The sequence below is a fragment of the Polypterus senegalus genome, chromosome 15 (genome assembly GCF_016835505.1).
Source record: "Polypterus senegalus isolate Bchr_013 chromosome 15, ASM1683550v1, whole genome shotgun sequence".
NCBI classification, from domain to species: domain Eukaryota; kingdom Metazoa; phylum Chordata; class Cladistia; order Polypteriformes; family Polypteridae; genus Polypterus; species Polypterus senegalus.
This window is the reverse complement of record NC_053168.1, coordinates 55,043,154-55,068,230: the sequence shown is the minus strand read 5'-3', so window position 1 is coordinate 55,068,230 and position 25,077 is coordinate 55,043,154. Positions and strand designations below refer to the sequence as shown.

At 41.6% G+C, this 25,077-nt stretch overlaps 1 long non-coding RNA gene across 1 annotated transcript; it reads right to left on the bottom strand.

Moving 5' to 3' along the window:
* Positions 1 to 394: 394 nt before the first annotated feature.
* Positions 395 to 16,047, bottom strand: LOC120516141. Its single transcript, XR_005630792.1, has 4 exons — positions 15,961 to 16,047; positions 4,811 to 4,896; positions 2,306 to 2,427; positions 395 to 640 (listed from the first exon to the last, which is right to left on the bottom strand). It is a non-coding gene; the product is annotated as an uncharacterized LOC120516141 (long non-coding RNA).
* Between the last annotated feature and the right edge of the window lie 9,030 nt (positions 16,048 to 25,077).

Sequence of the window (25,077 nt, the reverse complement as noted above, 5' to 3'; positions counted from 1 at the left end):
AAAAGAATAAAATTTAGTCTGAGTGCAAAAGATTTTTTTTTTAAATATCTGTTACTAACGTACAGTATGTCACACTTACTTTTAGTCCAACATAAAGAATATTATTATGTGGATCAACATAATGTTTTAGTAAAGGAAAGACCAATTGTGCACTGACATATATAGTTACTGCAGTGGTTGACCAAAATAGCTGCAGGTATAGGTGTGTACAGTAGACTCACATTACCTGAAATGAATGGTATAGATGTCTCTCTAGGAAAGTGTAGTATCTTGGGTCATTTAGACTATTCTTTTCCTTGGATGACAGCACAATACTGCTTTCTTGTGAGATAATTCATTTTCCTTGTTTGACTTGACTAAAAAGTAAAATATGGAAATTTGATATTGTTGTGTCTCTGCCATGATTGACTCAGTAATTGCCAGTAAATATAGCAAAGCTTGTGGGGAGACATTTTTTTATCTTTATTTTTAATGTCATCCAGATCCAGACAATATTGTGAGTAAACTCTGAAAACATGACACAGTAGAGAAAAATGAGTAAAATAATGTAATTGTCATTGCCAGTAATGCAGTAGGTCATTGTCCTTGCTACATGATGTCATGGATGTCATCCAGAAGCAGAAGATATCGTGAGCAAATCCTGAAAAAAAATGAAACAGTGGAGAAATATAACCACATCTTTTCTAGATAAAAACATGCTATCAAACTAATGTCACTATCATTGTCCCTACTGCATGAAGCAATGCATGTCCCATTACAAATATATTAGAAATTTTACAAAAGATTTGCACATTAATAAACATTTTGACCAAAACACTTTTTAGCTGAGTAAGAATCCCTTCACATTGTAGCTTTGACTTTAATTTTATAATATATTATTTGGTAAGTTAAACCCAGATATGCTATGTGTATATTAGTATCACTTGTTACCAAAAAAAAAAAAAATTCTGTGCCTTTATCCAGTTACAGTAATTGCTTCCAGGAGCAACTATTGTGAGACTGAGAGCTGCATGTGAAATCCCAGAAAATAGGCCTTTGTCAGGAATGAAGGTGGTCCTTTAAGCTATGAATGCAGATACTTGTATTTAATCAATGGTGCATGAACCTACTGTACAAAATGACTAAGTTGTTATTTTGTTTAATTATGAAGGATAATTTTTAAGAGTTTATGTTCCTCCGCTTCTCAATTTTTTTGGTTCCAATGGTTATTTCATGTTTGAAGAAATTTAGTACTGTGCCAGCGATTGTATGATTATCAGTTGCATCAGTTTGTCTTTTGGAGACTTTAATTATGGTTTCCATTTGTATCACTTTACATTTCAATTTAAACTTAATATGATTAGCACAGCTCCTATAGTGAGTTAGTATATGTACCTATTTAAACACTTTCTGAATAAATGTATACAATCCAGGCATATAAATGCTTTTAAGTGTTTTAAAACAATTTCTATTTCATCCTGGATGTATAGGAAATATTAAATATATACTTACACTTACAAGTGTATATTTTTTTTGACACAATTCAGTTAAAAAGTATGCAATAGTAAATATCTGCATTTTCTGAACCTGCTTATTCCAGTTCAGGGTTAAGGTTATAGTAACTAAGTTAAAATCAAGGCAGAATGGAGGCAAGCAGTAAATGAAAAGGTTTAAGTAGTCTGTAAATTCTTTGTATTTGCAAGATTTTAAACTTGTAAAGAAACAGAGAAAAATAACCCAGGCTCCTAAAATATGATGCATTCAGAATTAAGTGTTTCAAGATACCAAAATCCCTGCCTTGCTGAGACTGATCACTGCATTGCAAGCTTCTTAAAGCATGTAACATGATTTGGATACATTGGTTTGTTAACTTGCTTTAAAATAATGCTTTACTGAGAACACACAAATGCCGTCTTCAAACCTCAGACCATTCACAGTAATAATAGCTAAAGTGCACAATGTAGTTTATATTTGAAAACACAAATTGTATTTTAACTAATAAAAATCTGATTTAGAAAAACGGTTGAGAAGAACTATGAAAACTGTAAGAGCCAATCGTAAAGAGTAATTAAAGTTATGTTAAATTCACATAAGTGTACCAGCTTAATTTCAACAGAATATTAGTTTCTCATAGTTGCTTAGAATATGGTGTAGTCTTTTATCCCCTATAAATTAACATTAAATAGAACCGCTATATCTGTATAACAGAGTGTTAATTAAGCCAGTTATGAAATAGTCTCACTGCTAGCATGGACTGTTAGATATGTTTGCAGTTTGCAAATAGGATGTTTGCCACTCTTATCACTCCTCTTACCACCACTCTTACCTCCTCCTTTGGTCACCTCCTGTTTCTTCCTCTTCCTATTATTGTCACCTCCTCCTTGCTCCTCAGAAACTAAGTCCTTCTCTGTTCCATGTTTCAGGAACTTCCTCCTCCTGGATTTGAACCTGTACAATGAGATTACATGATTTATTGAGACTCACATGCACTTACCTCTACACCATCTGAGTTGCAAAACCAAATGATTTTTCAGATTTTCTACAGATCACTCACTGTACTGTAAATTTCAATACAAGTACACTATACATCAATGGACACATTCCAATTCACACATTTCCATTTTTTATAACCCAGGACGTGTTGTGAGGGTCTGCTGGGAACGTCTGGCAGAGTCCCCTGTCAGAAGTAGCTTCAACTCCCACCTCTGGCAGAACTTTGACCATGTCCCGAGGGAAGTGGTGGACATTGAGTCTGAATGGGCCATGTTCCGTGCCTCTATTGTTGAGGTGGCTGACCGGAGCTGTGGCCGCAGGGTGGTCGGTGCCTGTCGTGGTGGTAATCCCCGAACTCGTTGGTGGACACCGGCCGTGAGGGATGCCATCAAGCTGAAGAAGGAGTCCTACCGGACCCATTTGTCCTGTGGGACACTGGAGGCAGCTAATAGGTACCGGCAGGCCAAGCGGAATCGGTGGTTGCTCAGGCAAAAACTCGGGCATGGGAGAAGTTTGGGGAGGCCATGGAGAATGACTTTTGGATGGCTTTAAGGTGATTCTGGTCCACCGTCTGGCGTCTCAGGGGGGGAAAGCAGTGCAGTGTCAAAACTGTATATGGTGGGGATGGTGCGCTGCTGACCTCGACTCGGGACGTTGTGGGTCGGTCGGGGGAGTACTTCAAAGACCTCCTCATTCCCAATAACATGCCTTCCAATGAGGAAGCAGAGCCTGGGGACTTTGAGGTGGGCTCCCCCATCTCTGGGACTGAGGTCACCGAAGTGGTTAAAAAACTCCTTGGTGGCAGGGCCCCGGGTGTGGATGAGATACCGGAGTTCCTCAAGGCTCTGGATGTTGTAGGACTGTCTTGGTTGACACGTCTCTGCAGCATCGCTTGGACATCGGGGACAGTGCCTCTGGATTGACAGACCAGGGTGGTGGTCCCCCTCTTTAAGAAGGGGGACCAAAGGGTGTGTTCTAACTACAGAGGGATCACACTCCTCAGCCTCCCTGGAAAAGTCTATTCAGGGGTTCTGGAGAGGAGGGTCTGTCGGATAGTCGAACCTCGGATTCAGGAGGAACAGTGTGGTTTTTTGTCCTGGTCATGGAACAGTGGACAAGTTCTGCACCCTTAGCAGGGTCCTGGAGGGTGCATGGGAGTTTGCCCAACCAGTCTACATGTGTTTTGTGGACTTGGAAAAGGCGTTCGACCGTGTCCCTCAGGGAATCCTGTGGGGGGTACTCTGGGAGTATGGGGTACCGGACCCCCTAATAAGGGCTGTTCAGTCCCTGTACAACCAGTGCCAGAGCTTGGTCCGCATTGCCAGCAGTAAGTCAAACCCATTTCCAGTGAGAGTTGGACTCCACCAGGGCTGCCCTTTGTCACCGATTCTGTTCATAACTTTTATGGACAGAATTTCAAGGTGGTTGAGGGGGTCCGGTTTGGTGGACTCAGGATTGGGTCACTGCTTTTAGCAGATGATGTTGTCCTGTTTGCTTCATCAGGCCGTGATCTTCAGCTCACTCTGAATCAGTTCGCAGTTGAAGCGGCTGGGATGGGAATCAGCACCTCCAAATCTGAGACCATGGTCCTCAGCCGGAAAAGGGTGGAGTGCCCTCTCAGGGTTGGGAGCGAGATCCTGCCTCAAGTGGAGGAGTTCAAGTATCTTGGGGTCTTGTTCACAAGTGAGGGAAGAATGGATTGTGAGATTGACAGGCGTATCGGTGCGTCATCCGCAGTGATGCGGGCTCTGCATCGGTCTGTTGTGGTGAAAAAGGAGCTGAGCCGTAAGGCAAAATTTCTCTCAATTTACCAGTCGATCTACATTCCTACCCTCACCTATGGTCATAAGCTATGGGTAGTGACCGAAAGAACGAGATCGCGAATACAAGCGGCTGAAATGAGTTTTCTCCACAGGGTGTCTGGGCTTTCCCTTAAAGATAGAGTGACAAGCTCAGTCATCCAGGAGGGGCTCAGAGTAGAACCGCTGCTCCTCTGCATCGAGAGGAGTCAGATGAGGTGGCTCGGGTATCTGATCAGGATGCCTCCTGGTCGCCTCCCTGGTGAGGTGTTCCGGGCACATCCAACCAGGAGGAGGCCCCGGGGAAGACCCAGGACACGCTGGAGGGACTATGTCTCCCGGGTGGCCTGGGAACACTTTGGGATTCCCCCGGAAGAGCTGGAAGAAGTGGCCGGGGAGAGGGAAGTCTGGGCATCTCTGCTCAAGCTGCTGCCCCAGCGACCCAACCTCGGATAAGCAGAAGAGGATGGATGGATGGATGGATAACCCAGGATCACACCCAAACCTGATTACATTCCAAATGTTAATATATACTGTACCTCAATATTTTACTTTGTCTCTTGGCATTCCTATTTTGTCCAAACAAACACCTTTTAGATGCTCACGCTGGAATAATAGGCAATACCTAATAAATAGAACAATACAAATTTACTAAAGAAATCGATAGATACTTCAAAAACAAAATAGAATATACATACATCATGCCCAGGAACTGAACCCACAACATCTTCTTTAAGGGCAGATATGCTAACCACTACACCATCACTTCTTGTTATTTTTTTGGAAAAATATCACACATTTCTATTTCTTCAGAATTACACACTGGGAAAAATAAAATTATACCATAGTTTGTAAAGTTATTCCACATTTGAAGTCCACACCTACAGTACATTGATCTTCCACCTCAATCTCTTGATCTTTGTTCCAATCATACAGTATAATGAACAGTATCAACTGAGAAAGACCTACTGACCAAGTTTGGAGGTAGCATAGTGGATAGCATATATGCCCATCAACCAAGGGCCAGTCGCGGAAATATATTACAGACTGCTCAGCCAATCAGAGCGCAGCAGGCCTACCGTGCCTCAGAGACGAGAGTTCTATTCCCCGCTGGGGAGAAAGTGTTATTTATTTATTTTTTTAACCACAAACGGACATTAGATTTATAAATTGGTATGCACGGTCAGTTAATGAGATCATTATATTTTCATGTGGGATGCTTCTTTTAAAATATTATTTTTAAAAATTGAGACTGCAATTAACATGAACAAATGTCCGTATAACTTATTTTTAAGATCAATATCACATATTTCGACAGAGCACTGCATAATAGACAGACAGAGAAGTCACTAGATATATAAATAAACAGGGAAGGCACGGCACTGTATAATAGATATACAGTATATAAAAAAAAGCTAAGGGAATATATATATAGATAGATAGGAAGTAAAGGCACTATATGATAGGCAGACAGGGAAGCTGCTACATAATAATAAAATGACTGTTATTACTATAGGGAGTTCACTGTATAAAAGCCAGACAAAGAAAGCACTACTAAATGAAGAATGGTACAGCCTTTTTATTAATCAATAGATACTTTAGGAAGGCAAGCAGATAGTGAGAGTATATATAGATGCGAAAAGCACTAAACGGACAGATAGATATGGAAGGCACTGTATAACAGATACAAAACTGTCAGAAAAAACAGGGTATACAGTAAATAATATACAGGCAGAGAATCCACTAGATAGGTAGATAATTAGACAGACATGAGAGGCATTATATAGATAGATAGATAGATAGATAGATAGATAGATAGATAGATAGATAGATAGATAGATAGATAGATAGATAGATAGATACTTTATTAATCCCAAGGGGAAATATAAGACAGATAAATAGGAAAGACACGATATACTAGGCAGACAGGGAAACCAAAAAGTAATACTATTATTACTACATAGACAGACAGGGAATTCACTGTATAATAGGCAGACAGCGAAGGCACTATATAAGAAAACTGACAGAAAAAGCACTAGACAGATAGATATCAGCATTAGTAATATATTAGTTTTTATATATATATATATATATATATATATATATATATATATATATATATATATACAGTATATATATATATGAGATTTATGTCAATAAAATAAATTAAAAATGATTGTCTGTTAATTATTCAACAGATGCTACAGGAAAGCAAGAAGGCCGTTAGAGTACATATACATAGATCTGAAAGGCACTAGATAAATAGATAAATAGGAAAATCACTGTATAATAGATGTGGGATGCCCGTTTTAAAATATTTAAAAACTGAGACTGCAATTAACATGAACAAATGTCCTTATAACTGCTCTTATTCTGTAAGTCATACACTGACAGACACAGCACTGAATAATGCACAGACAGAGAAGTCACTAGATAGATAAACTGAGAAGGCACTATATAATAGAAGATATAAAACTGTCAGGAGAATATATATATATATATAATAGGCAGGCAGGGAATTCACTGTATCATAGCAGACAGACAAGGCAACAGACAGATAACAGTATCACACACATATATTGTACATTTTTTCATCTCTGCAATTAATCTCACTGCACAACAATTTTTTTGAAAAGCTTTGCTTCCTAAAAAATTTGCTGATTGTGACAGGTACCTACTGGGTATGCAGAAATATAGTTTTGGTTTTACGGCATCACATAAGAAATAGACAGTTATATGTTTACTGACAATAACATATTTAGTCATGTTTATGTTTCGCATAAGCTATTAAATTCAACAGAATTAAAAGTGTTTTGGTCCTGATTTTCTTTTGTATTCAATGTCTGGTGCATCACGTTGCAGTGTCCAACAGTAGTCAGCAAGCATTGACGGATTCCAGTTGCCCTGGTATCGTTTCTCCATTGTAGCAATGTCCTCATTCGTCATTGACAGCACCAAGATTTGCGAGGAAGAAGTCCAAGTTTGAGTGGAGGAAATGAATCTTGAGTGGCATGTTGCACTTCATTGTCTTGTATGCTTTAAGAAGTTTGTCTACCAGCTGAATGTAGTTTGGGGCTCTGTAAGTGCCCAGAAAATTGTCAACAACGTCTTTGAAGGCTCTCCAGGAAATTTTTCTGGCCCAACTAACAGATCTTGACTCATAACATGTCTGATCTGGGGGCAAACAAAAATGCCCTCTTTAATCTTGGTGTCAGTTATTCTTGGGAACATCTGTCAGAAATAATGAAAACCTTCGCCTTCCTTGTTCAGTGCTTTCATGAAGTTCTTCATGAGTCCCTGTCCCATGTGAAGAGGAGGCAAAAATATCTTTGCCGGGTCAACAAAACCGATTTATGTGCCACATTTTTCTGTCCTGGAACTAACTTTTTACGGAGTGTCCAGTTTTGTTGAGAATAGTGTGACTCTTTGGCACAGCTGTCCCTTTCACAGATGAAACATCAGTACTTTGTATAGCCGAGCTCCAGTCCTAGTAGAAGAGCAACGACTTTAAGATCTCCACAGATATTCCAGTTGTACCTGCTACATTGGACGTGCTTCAGCAACAGTTCCATATTCTTGTATGTTTTTTTCATGTGTGCTGCATAGCCAACAGATACTGAAGGATAAAAGTTGCCATTGTGTAGCAGAACATCTTTCAGGCTTAACATTGACAAATCAATGAAGAGATGCCACTCTTCCGGGTTGTGACCACACCCCAAGGCCGAGAACAACCCTTCAATGTCACAACAGAAACACAGACTGTCGACTTGTGCAAAAAATTTGGTTACATCATGATGTCGGCCTCGAAACACAGACATTTTCGTACCTGGTGACAGCAAACACCATTCCTGCAGTCTCAAACCCAGCAGCTCGGCTTTTGCTTTTGATAGACCCAAATTTCTGACCAAATCATTCAATTCGGACTGTGTTATCAGAGGTGGATCGCCAGATGAGCATGGTTCGAAATCCGGGTCAATGTCACCTTCAATACCCTGCTTTGCAGTTTCTTCATCTGGATCGTCTAAGGTCCAATCCTCTGGTGGTTTCGGAATTGGAAGACTGATTAGAATATTCAATTGACTTCTTGTTTTTGGCAGAGAAACCAGACACAATAGTCAAACAGAAGTAACAGTCCGTCAAATGGTCTTTCTGCTCTCGCCATATCATCGGAACAGCAAACAGCATCATCTTTCGAGTGCCTCTGAGCTAGGCTCTCAGACTGACAGCACATGTCGCACAGCAAATGTGAGACTCCCATTCCTTGTCTTGATCACCAATTTTGAAGCCAAAATACAAATAATAAGCTTTCTTTACAAGAGCAGTGATCCAACGTCTCTGAGGCACAAATGTATATTCACCACAGATATAACAGAATGTATCGCGGCTATTACGACATTGAAGAGACATATCGCCCAACACCAAAACGTCTATAGCATCAAGTTTACTTACTGTTATATTGCTACAGATACGATGATTTACTATACTGATACTATACGTACACACTGACTATCTATATAAACCAAATGAGCAGGATCGGTATATTCCATCCACCTTTATAGCATGCTGAGACAGCATCAAGCTCATTTAGACCTGCCCAGGATGTCAACTTCCACAGAACAGCTTCCAACCTTGCCTGATTCCATGCCTGGACATGCCCAGGCTGCACAAACCGTTTTTGATAAGTCACTTACGGGAGCGAAAATGTTTGGATACAAATATAAGAAAAAATCATGACAAAACTGAAACGGTACATGATGGGTAAATTTTGATGTGATATTCATGATCATCACCCAAAAATCTATAAGAAACACCCAACAGTGTTCAAGAAGCAAAAACTTTGTTGTGCAGTGATCAGACGCTGCAGGCAGGCAAGGAGGCAGTGAGAATACAGATTGATGTGAAAGACACTAGATAGAAAGATAGAGAAGGAACTGTATAACAGATATTAACAGGAAAGGCACTATATAATAGGCAGACAGAGAAGGCACTAGACAGATACATAACAGTATTAGCTATATTGTAGTATTGTTTTATATATACAGTACTGTATAGAGATAGATTGCATGCAACAGGCAAAAATAACGACCACTTGATAACAGTTTAGCTATAAACAATGAAATCATGAATTAATCAACAGAAATAAGCGCACAATCTACATTTTAAACTTAATGATTTACTTCAGAAATTAAAAAAAGAAAAAAGCCCCAGCAAGTCTATGAACGCAGACGCTACAGGCAGGCAGAGAGGCGAAAAGTGCAGAACAGCGCCCCCCAAAACGGAAGTGGCAGAAAATAGATTGCATCGGTAGTGGTTTAGCATCCGGCTCTGCAAGCAGTCCTCCAACTTGCAGGGAAATCATGGGGGTTGGTGGCAGGACTGGCACTCCAGCCACCGTAAAAGAACTTCACAAAGCTCCGAGACTACAGAAAGGACTCTTTTTTGCTCTCCACGGGAGTAGCTCTGGTGCAGCCGCCCATAGGAAGGCTGCTCGAATCATGAAGGGGATGGGGGAAAGCTCTCGGGAGCCCCATCCCCAGAACAGTCGAAACCGTTGGAGAGCCAATAGGGTCAGGTCTGTTGGGGATCGAAACTGGTGTGGTGCTGTAGCGTCGCCTGCTGCATGGCAGCACTCGGGTCCCAATTTGAACCGGTACATAAAGGTGGGTGCATTGAAAGTCTTGTCTCTCTAGCAAGATGATCATCTTCCTCTGCTGTCGGAGGAGCTGTGTAAACTCCGCATTTCAGTGGCGGCACTCTCTGAGGTGCACAGACCGGGGACTGGCCAGATCTCTGTAGGTGGATACACCTTTTATTGGTCTGGTCGGTCTGATGGCTGTCATACTTGGGGCGTAGCTGTTGCTGTAGTGGATTGGCTTCTTCTAATGGTGTCCAATATCACTCCTTACAACAAGCGTATTATGGGACTCAGATTACTGCACTCTCTGGGTGCCTTGTCTGTTGTCTCAGTGTATGCTCCGACTGTGGTGAGTGATGTCTCGGCAAGGGAGACATTTTATTTGCAGCTTCGCTTGGTGGTTGATGGGTGCCCACGAGGTGACACTCCTCTGGTCATGGGTGACTTCAATGCAACCACTGGCACTGACAGGGCTGGATATGAGGATTGTCTTGGTCCCCATGGGTCTGGTGACCGTGGTGAAAGTGGCTCCATGTTCCCTGACTTTGCAAAAGGTCAGCGGCTGCAAATCGCTGGATCCTGCTTCCAGCGCCCTGAACCACATCGTTGGACTTGGTACTCCAATACTGGTGGTGCGTGAAGAAGATTGATCACATCGTCGTGGGCAGACACTGGAGGCTCTTGCAAAACTGCAGGGTCTACAGAAGTGCCCAGTTTGTGAATTCTGACCACAGACTTGTTGCTACTCTTAGGACCCAGCTTAGGTCCAGTAGGTTACCACCTACTAGGAAAATGAGCCTGGACTTGGCCAGACTCCAAGACCAGGCTGTTTCTAATGATTTTGCATGCAGTTTGTGTGAGGAACTTTTGGATTTGGGTACGACTGCTGATCCTATTGTGATGTGGGAGACCATCCGTGACAAGACCCTGACAAGTTGTGCTGGTGTTACCGTTCTTCCCAGAATGAGGTGTTTCATCTCGCAGGGCACCCTGAATATCATCAAGAGGAGTCGCAGTGCACGGCTCAATGGCAACTCTGGTCTGTACCGGGAACTGAAAAGGACAGCTGTGAGGGCACTGAGGGCAGATAAACAGGCATTTGTTAGAGGAGTCTGTGAGCAAGTGACACACCATCTGTGGTCTAGCAACCCACATCCTGCTTGCAGAGGAATTGAAGCATTACGCACATCTGAATCTGTTCCTCTGAGAATCGCAGTCAGGGCAGCTGATGGAACGGTCGTTACAGATGACACTGCAGTTGTGACCCACTGGGCTGGCTACTTTGAGCAGTTGTTCAAAGCTGATCCTCTGGCTAGGACCTTGGATATCTCTGGGTTCACAGTTCTTGGGGCTGATCCTCCTATTAGCTGTGAACCACCCAATCTCACTGAGATTGCACAGGTGGTGAACCAGCTGAGGCATGGAAAGGCTGCAGGGATCTTTAGTATCCGGGGTGAACTTCTGCAGGCTGGTAGTAAGGCGGTCCTCCTTGCATTGCAAGCAATTTTTGCTTCCATTTGGGAGACTGGCATCATGCCAACTGACTGGAAAACGGAACTTGTCATCCCTATCTGGAAAGGGAAGGGTGATCGTCTGGATTGCAGCAAATACAGGGGGATAACACTGCTCTCTGTGCTGGGTAAGGTCCTTGCTAGGGTCGTCTTCAATAGGATCCGTGATCACTTGCTCACCTACCAGCGACCAGAACAGTCTGGTTTTATGCCTAAGAAGTCTACCATCGACCACATCCTGGCACTGAGGGTTCTCATGGAGCGCAAACGCGAATATCTGCAGAGTATCTTTGCAGCCTTTGTCGATTTTCGCAAATCGTTTGACTCAGTTGATTGAGCTGCCCTGTGGGACATCCTGAGGTTCGCTGGATCCCCTTGAAGTTGCTGGATATCATGGCCGGCCTGTACAATGATACTGTGAATGCTGTGCAGAGTGGAGGCAGGTTGATTCCAAGTTGATCCTAGGGTTCGACAGGGGTGTGATCTTGCTCCTACTCTGTTCAATGCTTGTATGGACTGGGTGTTGGTCAGGGTCGTAGGGTCCAGCGGCTGTGGGCCATCTGTTGGTGAAGAAAGATTCACGGATCTTGACTTTGCTGACAATGCTGTGATCTTTGCGGAGTCAATGGAGACTCTGATCAGGGAGCTCAAGAGACTGAGTGAGGAGTCTGAGTGTCTGGGCTTGTGAGTGTCCTGGATAAAAACAAAGATCCAGGCCTTTAATGACCTCTTGGGCACAGCCATCAGCAGTGTGTCTGTTTGCGGAGAGAGTGTTGACCTTGTTGAGAGGTTTACTTACCATGGCAGTGACATTAATGTCTCTGGTGACTCTTCCTGTGAAGTTAGTAGATGGATTGGGAGAGCATGGGGGGTCAAAAGGTTGCTGGAAAGAGGTGTGTGGTGCTCCCAATATCTATGCAAAAGGACGAAGGTCCAAGTCTTTAGAGTCCTGGTGCTTCCTATCTTGCTATAAGGTTGCGAGACATGGACGCTATCCAGTGACCTGAGACGAAGACTTTGTGTTGAATGAGCAGTTGCTCATGGAGTCCCAAATGAGACACATTACCTGCATTGTGAGGGAGAGTCAGTTACAGCACTATGGCCATGTGGCACGTTTCCCCAAGGGTGATTCGGCTTGTAAGATCCTCATTGTTGGGGACCCGAGTGGCTGGATTAGGCCAAGGGGTCGCCCACGTAACACCTGGCTGTGGCAGATAGAGGGTCATTTCCGGAGGGTGAGACTGGACTGGGTGTCTGCCTGGGGGGTTGCAAACCGGGATCCTGAGTTGTTTCACAGTGTAGTGGGTGCAGCAACACACTGTACCATTGCATGCTCCCCACTTGACATGACTTGATAGAGAATGAATGTAAGCACTATCTAACTTAGCATTATGAAAATATAATATGAGAGTTGATTATGAAATTTTTGCTTAGAAATTGAACACTATGTGATGTGTTGAGCAGGAAGTATTTAAGAGATTAGCGCAGAGATCAAACTGCTGGATGTGCGTTAAGGGTTTTGTGCCACTGGCTTAGGAAACAGACCACTGAACTCTAACTATTGACAATTGTGGGCCAATATGCAGTACTAGTGAGTGTGCAAATAAGAACAACTGCAACATCCAAACAAACAGTTGAGGAAACAGCTACAGCCATGCAGAGACATCCAGCAAATGAAAAAAAAATATATGTGCAGTTTACATAAATAGGAAACACGTTTTAAGTTAAAAGTTATTCAGCGTTTAGTGCCTGTTCAGCCACAGAATTAGTCCCATGAAAACTTACATTGACAAGCATGTTTACTTCATCCATTATGTGTGTTTGCCCCATATAATAGCTCAAGGAAGACACAAACCTGAAAGGTTAGTACTCACTGTAAAGCTCCAGTGATGGTGCCAGGTGCTGTGGTTGTGAGTGTAGAACTAGAAGCACTAGAAGCAATAAAGGGAGGAAGAGAAAAGTAGATGCAGAAACAATAATATTTACCTAATGGTAAAAATAAAAAACAAAATCTACAAACATTGTATAAAAAAACTTTACTTTAGTTCTTTACAGCACTTCTGATACATCTGATTAACAGCACTACAACTAACACCCACTCTCTTATCAAACATCCCAGGCAGAGTTGCAGAAAAGAGCTAGTTTATAAATAAGAAGTCTTAGACAGACAGACAGACAGACAGACAGACAGACAGACAGAAAGAAAGATAGATAGATAGATAGATAGATAGATAGATAGATAGATAGATAGATAGATAGATAGATAGATAGATATTTTATTAATCCCAAGGGGAAATTCACATAATCCAGCAGCAGCATACTGATACAAAAAACAATATTAAAGAGTAATAAAATTACAGGTATAACAGACAATAACTTTGAATAATATTAACGTTTACCCCCCCGGGTGGAATTGAAGAGTCGCATAGTGTGGGGGAGGAATGATCTTCTCAGTCTGTCAGTGGAGCAGGACAGTGACAGCAGTCTGTCGCTGAAGCTGCTCCTCTGCCTGGAGATGACACTGATCACTCTGCCACGGATGTCAAACTGTCCAGCTTCATTCCTACAATAGAGCCTGCCTTCCTCACAAGTTTGTCCAGGTGTGAGGCGTCCTTCTTCTTTATGCTGCCTCCCCAGCACACCACTGCGTAGAAGAGGGCACTCGCCACAACCGTCTGGTAGAACATCTGCAGCATTTTATTGCAGATGTTGAAGGACACCAGCCTTCTAAGGAAGTATAGTCAGCTCTGACCTTACTTACACAGAGCATCAGTATTGGCAGTCCAGTCCAATTTATCATCCAGCTGCACTCCAAAGTATTTATAGGTCTGTACCCTCTGCACACAGTCACCTCTGATGATCACGGGGTCCATGAGGGGCCTGGGCTTCCTAAAATCCACCACAAGTTCCTTGGTTTTGCTAGTGTTCAGTTGTAGGTGGTTTGAGTTGCACCATTTAACAAAGTCCTTGATTAGCTACCTATACTCCTCCTCCTGCCCACCCCTGATGTAGCCCACGATAGCAGTGTCGTCAGTGATTACAGTGATACGTCTTATTCTATGAACAAAGATATTTACCAGAGTTTTATTCTGTATAACTATTTGTAACTTTGAGATAATACTCAAGAGACAGGTCTGTTTGAAGACCATACCATTTATTTGTTCTTTGATTAGTAAAATGAAAATGAAAATTAGTGAAAATGAAAATGAATATAGCTGTGCAATGTAAATGAACCCAACTTGTAAAAGAGGCTGCTCTGTTGAGACAAGTGAGTCTGCCACGATGCACTAAACAAGACCACAAAGTGGCACTATTTTTTAAAGTAACAGAAGAACATTAATCTTTGGATTCATTTTTAACAGCGGCTCGTGACTTTTCTTTATTTATGGAGCATTTCCCCTAACATAACTAATCATGGAATCCCAATAGGTTTATTTTCTCCATGAATCCTGTTCACTGCTGTTAACCAAAGTTTTTGTCTACTCTGTTCATTGGTTAACACAAAGCAGGACAAGGTGCTTGTCTATCACAGAACAAAGACACACAAACTCAAACACAGAGTCAAACCCGATACAAAATACAATACCATACATAAAACAATAAATATATGTTTGTGCTTGAAACTTTAAGGGGAAGAAACCTCCACCCCAATTTAATGTAAGAATATCACAATGGTCTATACTCTAGGTGGGACCTCCTCATCCATGCTAAATTAAGAAATCAAACTTATAGACACCTTACTTCTGGCACAAAATGGAGTCCTCGTTTTCTCTGCTTTGAAAATAATCTGTTTCTAAAAACAATTGAGCTCAATTTTTATAAAACGGGATCATTTATTACCATCGTTTTACACATTTTTCTGTCTGTCTGGTGATCTCTCATTATCTTCCAGGCTCCAATGACCATGACCAGACATGCCATCCAGATAGAGTGGGTATGAAAAGTGTGATATCATTGTGCCCATTGTTCCTCAAAAGGAATCTCAAGAAAATCATTAGCTCCTGAAAATCTCCTCAGAATGGCAGATTCACTCAGACTGTTTCTTTAATAAGCTGTTATTGGAGCCAAATTCTTTGTATATACATCTCATATTGCATTTTTAGTACAATATATTTGTACTTATTCTATTTGTTTGGCATCAGCAATGTGTTGTTTGTGCTCACTAGTGATGAGTGAACCTGGCTGAATTGTTTTTTTCTTAAGTTCAGTGAAATTGGGGAAATGTTCGTGAACACTGCAAAATTCAGTCAAATGCATTGAAGTCAGTGGGCAAGAGGAATTGAACTTGTGTGGATTATGAAGGTGCAATAGTCTTTTAAGCATTTCTGAAGTCTACAGAAGTGTTTGCAAATTATTCTGGACCAAAACTTGTGTCCAAAAATGTGACCTGAGTTGTGAGGCTGCACTGCCAACTACTGCACCACCAGGCACCCCTAGAGATAAAATTGATAGACATTAATTTCGGAAGGGGAACAGGACAAGAGGGCAGGAAGAATGAATTCACTAAGTTATACCCTCAACAGATTTGTTAGCAGGTACTCACCTCTCTCAAACTCAGACATTCAAGTTTGTTTGGTTTTCCCTCATAGACTTGCTGGCTCACTGCTGCTGCTACCAAATAGGCACAATACTAAAGCATGTGGAAATTTCACTTCTTCCTGTTTGATTAACTGAACAGCACCCTGGGTAAAACTATTAAAGGAGTAGGCATACATATTCAACAAAGCTCACATACAAGTCCATACAAAAAGACACAACCTTTAAGAGGCAAATACACCGACACATTTCTAGTTTCCCTGTGATTGCATGTTTTGTGTTTATATGTTTTGCAAATTTTCCAGTCATTTTTAGTATACTCTCAGGATTCTCAAATTAATGTACTATTTGTACACTATATTTACCCTATATTTACTCAATTATTAGGATACTAAATGGGCTGCCCCATCCAACATTAACATTGGCTGCTAAAGCTCTGTTATATCACAATATGGGGTATTATGAGGTAAAAATGAGTCTAAGCTGGCCGCACAATGAATTTCCAGGAAATTACTCTGCAAACAAGGTCACCGGCGAACATGGTATATTTGCTGTGAGAAACACTTTGGCGAATTTGTCCGATCAACACCAGTGATCACAAACAGTAATACTGTACTAGTCACCCAAGCACTTGCACTGACCATTTATTACCACACTCAGGAACTCGTAGGGTGACATCACAGAAATTATTAACACACAACTACCATTAACCACTACACCATCAGTCCGAGTGTGGCAACCCCAACTGAATTTTCCGTATTTCTCCCAAAGCTACAGTTCCTTGTTATTTTAACAGAAACACACCATAGAGCAATGGGCACATACCAATTTCAAAATGTCCAATTTTTAAGGTGCAGAATCACAACTACATCTGTTGAAAATCCAGATTTCAACACATTACTCTTTATTTGCCTTGACACCAGGATATTGAAATGCTTTCATGCTGACACCTTGTTGCTGCTCCCCAAATAACAATGGGCAATACCTGAGAAAATATAATTATGCAATTATGCATTATGAAATAATGAATTTCATAATGGTAAAAATGAATACATCATGGCCAGGATTTGAACCCAAAACAGTTCTTTTCAGGGCAATTATGCTAACTACTACACCACAATTTGTTTGGAAACATTACACACCTTCCTAATTATTGCAAACAATGTTCTCCTCCTGCCTCCAAAGCAGAGTAAAAGTGAGTTTTAGAACTCAGTCCACATATGAGGCACAGTTCCATTATTTACTTTCACCTCTATCTCTTGCTCTTTGTTCAGATAATACAGTCTGATATACAGTATCAACTGAGAAAGAACTGTAGACCCAGTCTTACTGGTGGTGTAGTGGTTAGCATGCATGACTCTCAACCAATATGTTATAGTTCAATTCCCAATTATCACCTATACTTTTTCCTTTAATGATCAACAATTATTTCCATAAACCTGTCATTATTGCTTGCCAAAGCTTGTCAGCTTACATCTTTCATAGTTTATGAATGCAAAAAGACACTTTTTCATACTGCCAACTTGTAAAGTGGAACCTCGGTTCACGACCATAATTCGTTCCAAAACTCTGGTCGTAAACCGATTTGGTCGTGAACTGAAGCAATTTCCACCATAGGATTGTATGTAAATACAATTAATCCATTCCAGACCGTACAAATTGTATGTGAATATATATTTTTTAAGTTTTTAAGCACAAATATAGTTAACTATACCCTAGAATGCACAGCGTAATAGTAAACTAAATGTAAAAACATTGAATAACACTGAGAAAACCTTGAACAACAGAGAAAACTAACACTGCAATAGTTTGTGTTATAGTGCTAGGAACCGCTTGCTAAAAACACTTTTTTTTAAATGAGTTTTAAGCACAGGGAAAAAATGAACATTTGAAAAATCTGTAATTTAATAAACCACCAAGAAAAGTAACATTGCCACAATGCACGCTATGAACCGATCGCTGTAAACTGAACTGAAAACAAAAATAAGCCTTTTCTACCTTATGTGTCCAGCCTTCCCTCTCTCACTTGCTTGCTCGCTCTCTCGCTCTCTCTCTCTCTTTCGTGTGTCTCTTTCGCGAGCCTGGAGCGCCTGTGTGTGTGCCTCTGTCTGCCGCGCCTGTGTGTGTGTGTGTGCCTCTGTCTCTCGCGCCTGTGTGTGTGTGCCTGTTTCGGCGCACCTGTGTGTGTGTGTGTGTGTCTCGTGTGCGCACCTGTGTGTGTGTGTGTCGCTCTCTCTCTCGCTCGCTTGCTGCACAGGAAATCCTCAGAGAGAGACTGAACATGTACAAACCTAAAGGGAAACTGGTTTGTTCGTATACCGAGTGTGTGGTCGTGAACCGAGGCAAAAGTTTGGCAAACTTTTTGGTCGTAAACCGAGTTGTACGTGTACCGAGATGTTCGTGAACCGAGGTTCCACTGTATCTGCTTCCCAAGTAACTTTAGGTAATGCCTGAGAAACCATAACCCCACCCACATACAAAACAACCAATGACAGATTTTGAAATAAAAATCTTTTGTGGGCAGGATTTGACTACACAGTTTTTCATTTAAGGGCAGATATGCTAACCACTACGCCACAAATTGGTGACAAATTTTTGGCACAGATAAAACTTCCTCCATGACACTCCATTTTAGGTTTTCTGTGTCTCATTTGATTATTCTTTGTTTTACAGTTAAGGCATAGTCAATTCAACACTTAAAATATGTTCTTCATTACCTCATTAAAGGCTTCACCAATCCACATTTATGTGTACACTCCTAATATTCACATTGAGAAGCCACAAGAACAAATCATCACCAACATCTGTCATAGTTCAAAAAGCACTTGTTAAATGTCAAGCTGCTGGAATCCATGTTGTATTACAGTACAACTTGGAAAACATTACAGCTTTATTTAATTGTCATATATTAGAAGACGATATTTGAAGAAGCAGTTGAAGAATAGTATTCTTATAACCTTCTTCCATCCTCCTCTGTATAATTTTGACTTCTTCAGTGATTACTTTCACAACTCCACGTTCATAAGCAAACAAGTTTAAATAGCATAGTGGAAAGGGAGCACAGTTGTTAATTCAGGGGCCAGAGTTCAGTTCTTGCATGATACACGCACATTTGACAAACACAGCAGCTTTTCATGTTTCTTTTTAAGATTATAATAAAGTAAGATTTCCCTGCAAATTCAAAAGAGAATACAATTTCACAACATGTTTTCTGACCTTTCCTCTCATGCACTCTTCTCTCTGATCACTTCTACAACTGTACAATGTCTCCTGTTGGATGACCCCATGCTCCGCCACCATCCATACCTTCTTCTTCTTCTTTCGGCTGCTCCCGTTAGGGCTTGCAACAGCAGATTATCCTTTTTCATATCATCCTGTCTTCTGCATCTGACTCTGTTACACCATCACCTGCATATCCTCTTTCACAACATCCATAAATCTTCTCTTAGGCATTCCTCTTTTCCTTTTGCCTGGCAGCTCTGTCTTTAACATCCTTCTCCCAATATACCCAGTATCTCTCCTCTGCACATGTCCAAACCAACGCAATCTCACCTCTCTGATTTTGTCTCCCAACCATCCAACCTGAGCTGACCCTCTAATGTACTTGTTTCTAATCATGTCTATCCTTGTCACACCCAATGCAAATCTTAGCATCTTTAACTCTGCCACCTCTACCTCTGTCTCCTTTCTGGTCAGTGCCACTGTCTCCAACCAATATAACATAGCTGGTCTCACCACCGTCCTGTAGACCTTCCTTTTCAATCTTGCTGATACCAGTCTGTCACTAATTACTCTTGACACTCTTCTCCAGCCATTCCACCTTTCCTGTAATCTCTTCTTCACCTCTCTTCCACAATACCTGTTATTCTGTACTGTTGATCCCAAGTATTTTAACTTATCCACCTTCATCAATTCTACTCCCTGCATCCTCACTATTCCACTGACCTCCCTCTCATTCACACACGTATTCTGTCTTGTTCCTACTGACCTTCATTCCTTTCCTCTCTAGAACATATCTTCACCTCTCCAGGGTCTCCTAGACCTGCTCCCTGCTCTTGCTACAGATCAAAATGTCATCAGCGAACATCGTAGTCCACAGGGACTACTGTCTAATCTTGTCTGTCAACCTGTCCATCACCATTGCAAATAAAAAAGGGCTCAGAGCTGAACTCTGATGTGATCCCACCTCCACGTAAAATGCATCCGTCACCCCTATCACAGACCTCACCACAGTCACACTTGCCTCGTACATATCCTGTACAACTCTTACATACTTCTCTGCCACTCCCAACTTCCTCATACAATACCATAACTCCTTTCGATGCTCCCATCATATGCTTTCTCCAGGTCTACAAACACGCAATGCAACTCTTTCTGGCCTTCTCTAAACTTCTCCATCAACACCCTCAGAGCAAACATCGCATCTGGGATGCTCTTTCCTGCCATGAAACCATACTGTTGCTCACTAATCATCACCTCCCTTCTTAACCTAGCTTCCACTACTCTTTCCCATAACTTCATGCCGTGGCTCATCAATTTTATCCCTCTGTAGTTACTATAGCCCTGCACATCCCCCTTATTCTTAAAAATCGGTACCAGTAAACTTCTTATGCCACCATCCATACCTCATGAATGTAATGTTTAGGTAAGTCATTAATGTACAAGTGATTCCTGAAATCAATCCTTAACCCTGTTTATCCAGAATAGAAATGCAGAAAAACTGGAGTTTATCCCAAAAAGTCTTGGGCACAAGAAGCAATCCCTGGAAAGGAAAGGCACTAGCTACACACATATGAAGGGACATTTCGGCATCAATAATCCATGTAACAAGATTTACAATTGAAATGATATAATTTCCAGAATGAAATGCATGTGTATGATAACACAGAGAGTACAGTGTCTCTGAGCATTATTCTGCAGTGCAGCTCTATTCACATTCTTTTGCAGTTCTTTCTGACTACTTATGCTTGATTTCTGAAACTACAGGTTATTTTATCCAAACTCTATACGCAATACACATAAACACTCACACAATCCAAAACAAGTCAGACATCTAATGTAAATTACACACTTCATTCAAACAATACTAACTCTTCTAAAAATGGTATTTCTATATCAAAACTCAACATCAAACATCGCATGAATAGCTAATTCTAAACACCAACTACACATTAATAGGAAAATGCAAAATAATGCAATCCATTTTGGTTTTCAGTGTGCAGTGAAATTGTTGGTATCCACGTTTAACTCTGCAGTCTGCTGATTATGGATTAAATACATGCGGCCTCTCCCTCTTTCAGAGTCTTTTTCTACTTCTGAAAAACACACATTTACTCATCTTTGTGTATTTTTTGTGAAATGTACTGTGGTATAGTGGGTCCGCAGCTACAACAAAATATGGCCAGGTTTTAAATACATAAAGTCATGTCAGTCTCTGTGGGCATGTGATTTACACAGACGGGTCTATATACTGTAGACGGGCCGGCACAAGGGGAGAGAGAGAGAGATAAAAGATGTAAAAGAAAGAGAGGGGAAAGAACGGGATGGATGATGGAGGTTAATAGATGGTGAAGGGCATTCAGAGAGAGATGATCGGGCCACCTGTTTGGAGAAGGCAGCTCGAGCTGGGGCTCTGGAAGGGAGTGCAGGCTGAGGCACTCTAGGGGCTGGCTCGCCCCACTGACTAAGCATGTAGAGTGGGGCGAATGAGACATAAGATCTCTCAGCGTATCCGAGTAGCGACTGCATGAGCGTGAAGGAAGATGGGAAGTGTACTGACCTCGAAAGGTCTGGCTGCGCAGTGTGGTGGAAGCCAAGACGGGGGGCAGCAGAAAGGAGTTTGTGCTGCAGTGGCTCTGCCAGCAATGCCTGTGATGTGTGAGCCAGGATGATAGAAGGTGGTGGGCTGCGATCGGGTGAAGAGAGACTTCATTTTAACCTCTGTTTTAATGGATTTATTTATCATGGATTTTATCTCCACGTTTGATTGATTTTATGGATTTGTTTTTTTTTTTAACATTGCACAATGGACATTTTTGGTTTTACTTTTATTTTAGTTAGGCTTGTTTTAATAAAAGCATCTGAGCATTTTACACCATCCCCTGGTATCATTGAGATGTGTCCTCATTTGTCAGCTCATCTCGGTCATAACTAGTTGGTTCAACAGACTCCCATGTGGGAAGAGGGAGTCTGTAGGGGACCGGCATGGTCACTTATACCATATCTAAATCTACAGGTACTATGAGTATTGCACTGCAGAGGCCACAGTTACTGTACCCAACTTAATTTCCAAATTATTACATTATGCCAGCCACGATAAAATGCAACACATTGGCCCACACATGTTGACCTGCTTCTCTCATGTTCAAGCCATGGTTGATGACGTGGTCAACTAGTGTTGCCTGCATCTCATTTGACACCCTTTGTCTCCTTCAATGAGACTTTCCTTTTGCTCTGTGTCTCTGCCTTCTCTTCTACTCCTTCAGTTGCCTCCATGGTGCTCTGTTGAGTAGCAGGTCGGCACAGAAGCTTCATTACTTGCCTTTGTATTCAGTTCACTGCTCAGGCTGAATAATAATGTGGAAACTCATTGGTTGAAACCTGCCTGACAGGTATGTCAAATTCCTCCATTGTGTGGTTTTGCCCTACATATATGTTACAGGCCAACCCCAATTTTAGGTCAAAATATGCATGTGCATATATACACTACCACTAAAATGTTTTACAACACCTCAGTTTTTCTTCACATTTAATCAGCTGAAATGCAACCAATGACCTAAAATGCTGAAAAGAGAAGCAGTAAACTGCTAGAGGTTTACATTTTAAATGTAGCTTTGCAAACCCTGAAAATGAACATATCAGATTATAACAAATGGGCCTTCTTCAGGGACCAACTGATAGGTTACCACTATGGAGACCAGCCTCATCACAGACAGGCAGACACCGATGGTTTAAACACCACACACTCTTTATTCATATTTACAATATTTACAAGTGTCCCGCATACAACCCAGTGCCCCTGCACCACACACCCTCAGTCTGAGCCTCTTGCTCTGTCCAGCCTTCCTTTACTGCCTCCACTCCTCTCCGCCAAGCTCTGCCCTCTTCCACCCGACTCCAGCCACTGAATGGAGGGAGGCAGCCCCCTTTATGTTCACCAGGGGCGTGCTCCAGGTACCTCCTGACGAGTTTCCTGTGACACTTTCTGGTGTGGCGGAAGTGCCGCATGAGCACCTGGAAGCACTCCGGGTGTCCCTGGTAATCCTTCTACCAGCACCTCCGGGTGTGGCAGAAGTGCTGACGTCCAGGGCTTCTCCGGCGTTCAAGTTCCCCTGGCGTTGACCACGGGCCCCTATAGGGTTAAACTTCCATGCTCTGTTCCTGTGGTCCCCATACCAACCAGGGTAGCTGCCCTCTTGTGGTCCGGAGGAGGCGTAGTCCCTCTCCCAGTCCTTCCAGGCATCCTGGCTGGGTACTGCCCCCAGCCGCTAGCCACACCACCTAAAGATGTTCTGCAGTAATTAAAGTAAATTAAGTCTTTCAAATTGAAGCAAACAATTTGCACAGATGTTTCAACTTCTGTTGATTACTTCAAAAACTTCTGTCTCTCTTAAAGATGAGTTGGAACAGACTGCATTATTACACCTTCTGACGTACTGCTTGGACAATATTACATTGGCAGTAGTATATATACCCACTTTGAAGGAACTATCTGTTATGTATAATGCAGCAGTGGTAGCTTTGTGTTCACATTATTGTACATTATTGTACATATTTGGCCATGTACATTATGGGCCTGATGGTCAGTTGCCACCTTTATGTATTTGTATTGTTTTCATTCTAATGCTTCTTACTGTAAATATTCATTATCATATTGAATGGCACTGGTAGAGGTGTGTAGAAAAGCTCTGCAGTGTTTGTTCTGTGGAGCTCTGTGCTATGTTGCTGATTTCGAAATTAAGGTGTTATCTAACATCGCATTAAGAAAAGGTAATATGAGAGTTCATCATACTTTGTACTTAGTGATTGAAGTCTGTGCAATCAGAAAACATCATCGCGCTAATGCAATATTGTTTGAAAACGAACAGCGTCAGATCGGGTGTAAATTTATGCTGCTGCTGTTAGTTAAGGTAAGATTTGGGGGGTTGATTGGTTAAGGGGAGAGTGTGAACGTGACTGAGAGAATAAAACTGAAAAAAAGAAAACTTTTACAAGTACCATAAATTTACACCCGATCTGACGCTATTTGTTTTCAAATAATATTGCATTAGTGCGACAATGTTTTCTGATTGATACTATTCAGGTCATAAATTTCTTCAAAATGTCACATATATTTGTCTCTTTCTTTTTTTCCCGGTGCTGCGTTGACATCATGAACCAGAATGTGTGAGCTTATTCAGTGTGAGCAGGAGCACGCAGGTGGCTGGTTACTGAGTACTACAAGATGCTTGACCTGGCGGCGATCAACACACATGTACCGTTCAAGGCATGCACAGGGTCCACTGAGAAAAGGAGAGCGTTCTTGGCTCACCTTGCTTCTTACAAGAAAAGGTGATGGAAAAAGAAAAAGAGGATGCAACATCGACAAGTTTCTGTTCCAAGACCGCCGCTTCCCCCAGGAAAGCAAACTCAGTTAGTGTCAGGCGCCCCTTCAGTGTAATAGTAACCACAGCATAGAGAGAAGTGTCTACATTGTAACAGGTACACATGTCGTAAATGTAGGAAGGACGGTCCTTGGGTGTGTGGGAACATTTGAATTTGATGATTGCATATAGCGTAGAACTGGCCTCTTTGTACTATTCTTTGGTCTGCATGTCCTGGAGTACAAAAGAAACACCACCATGCATTAAAATGTTGAGATTGGGCAAGATCGGAAAGAAAAACCCAAAAAAAATGCGGTCACTGATTAAAACCATAAAAATGTATATGAATGAATATGAATAATATGAATAATGTTACATCCGTGCCACAATGTTTTCCGAAATGTACTATACAGATCATAAAATGAATTATTCCAAATATCATATATACCTATGTGTCTCTTTTTTTGTCAGTGCGGCTTTGACATCATGGACCATAAGGAGCATACTAATTCAGCATGAGCAGGAACACTCAATGAAACTGA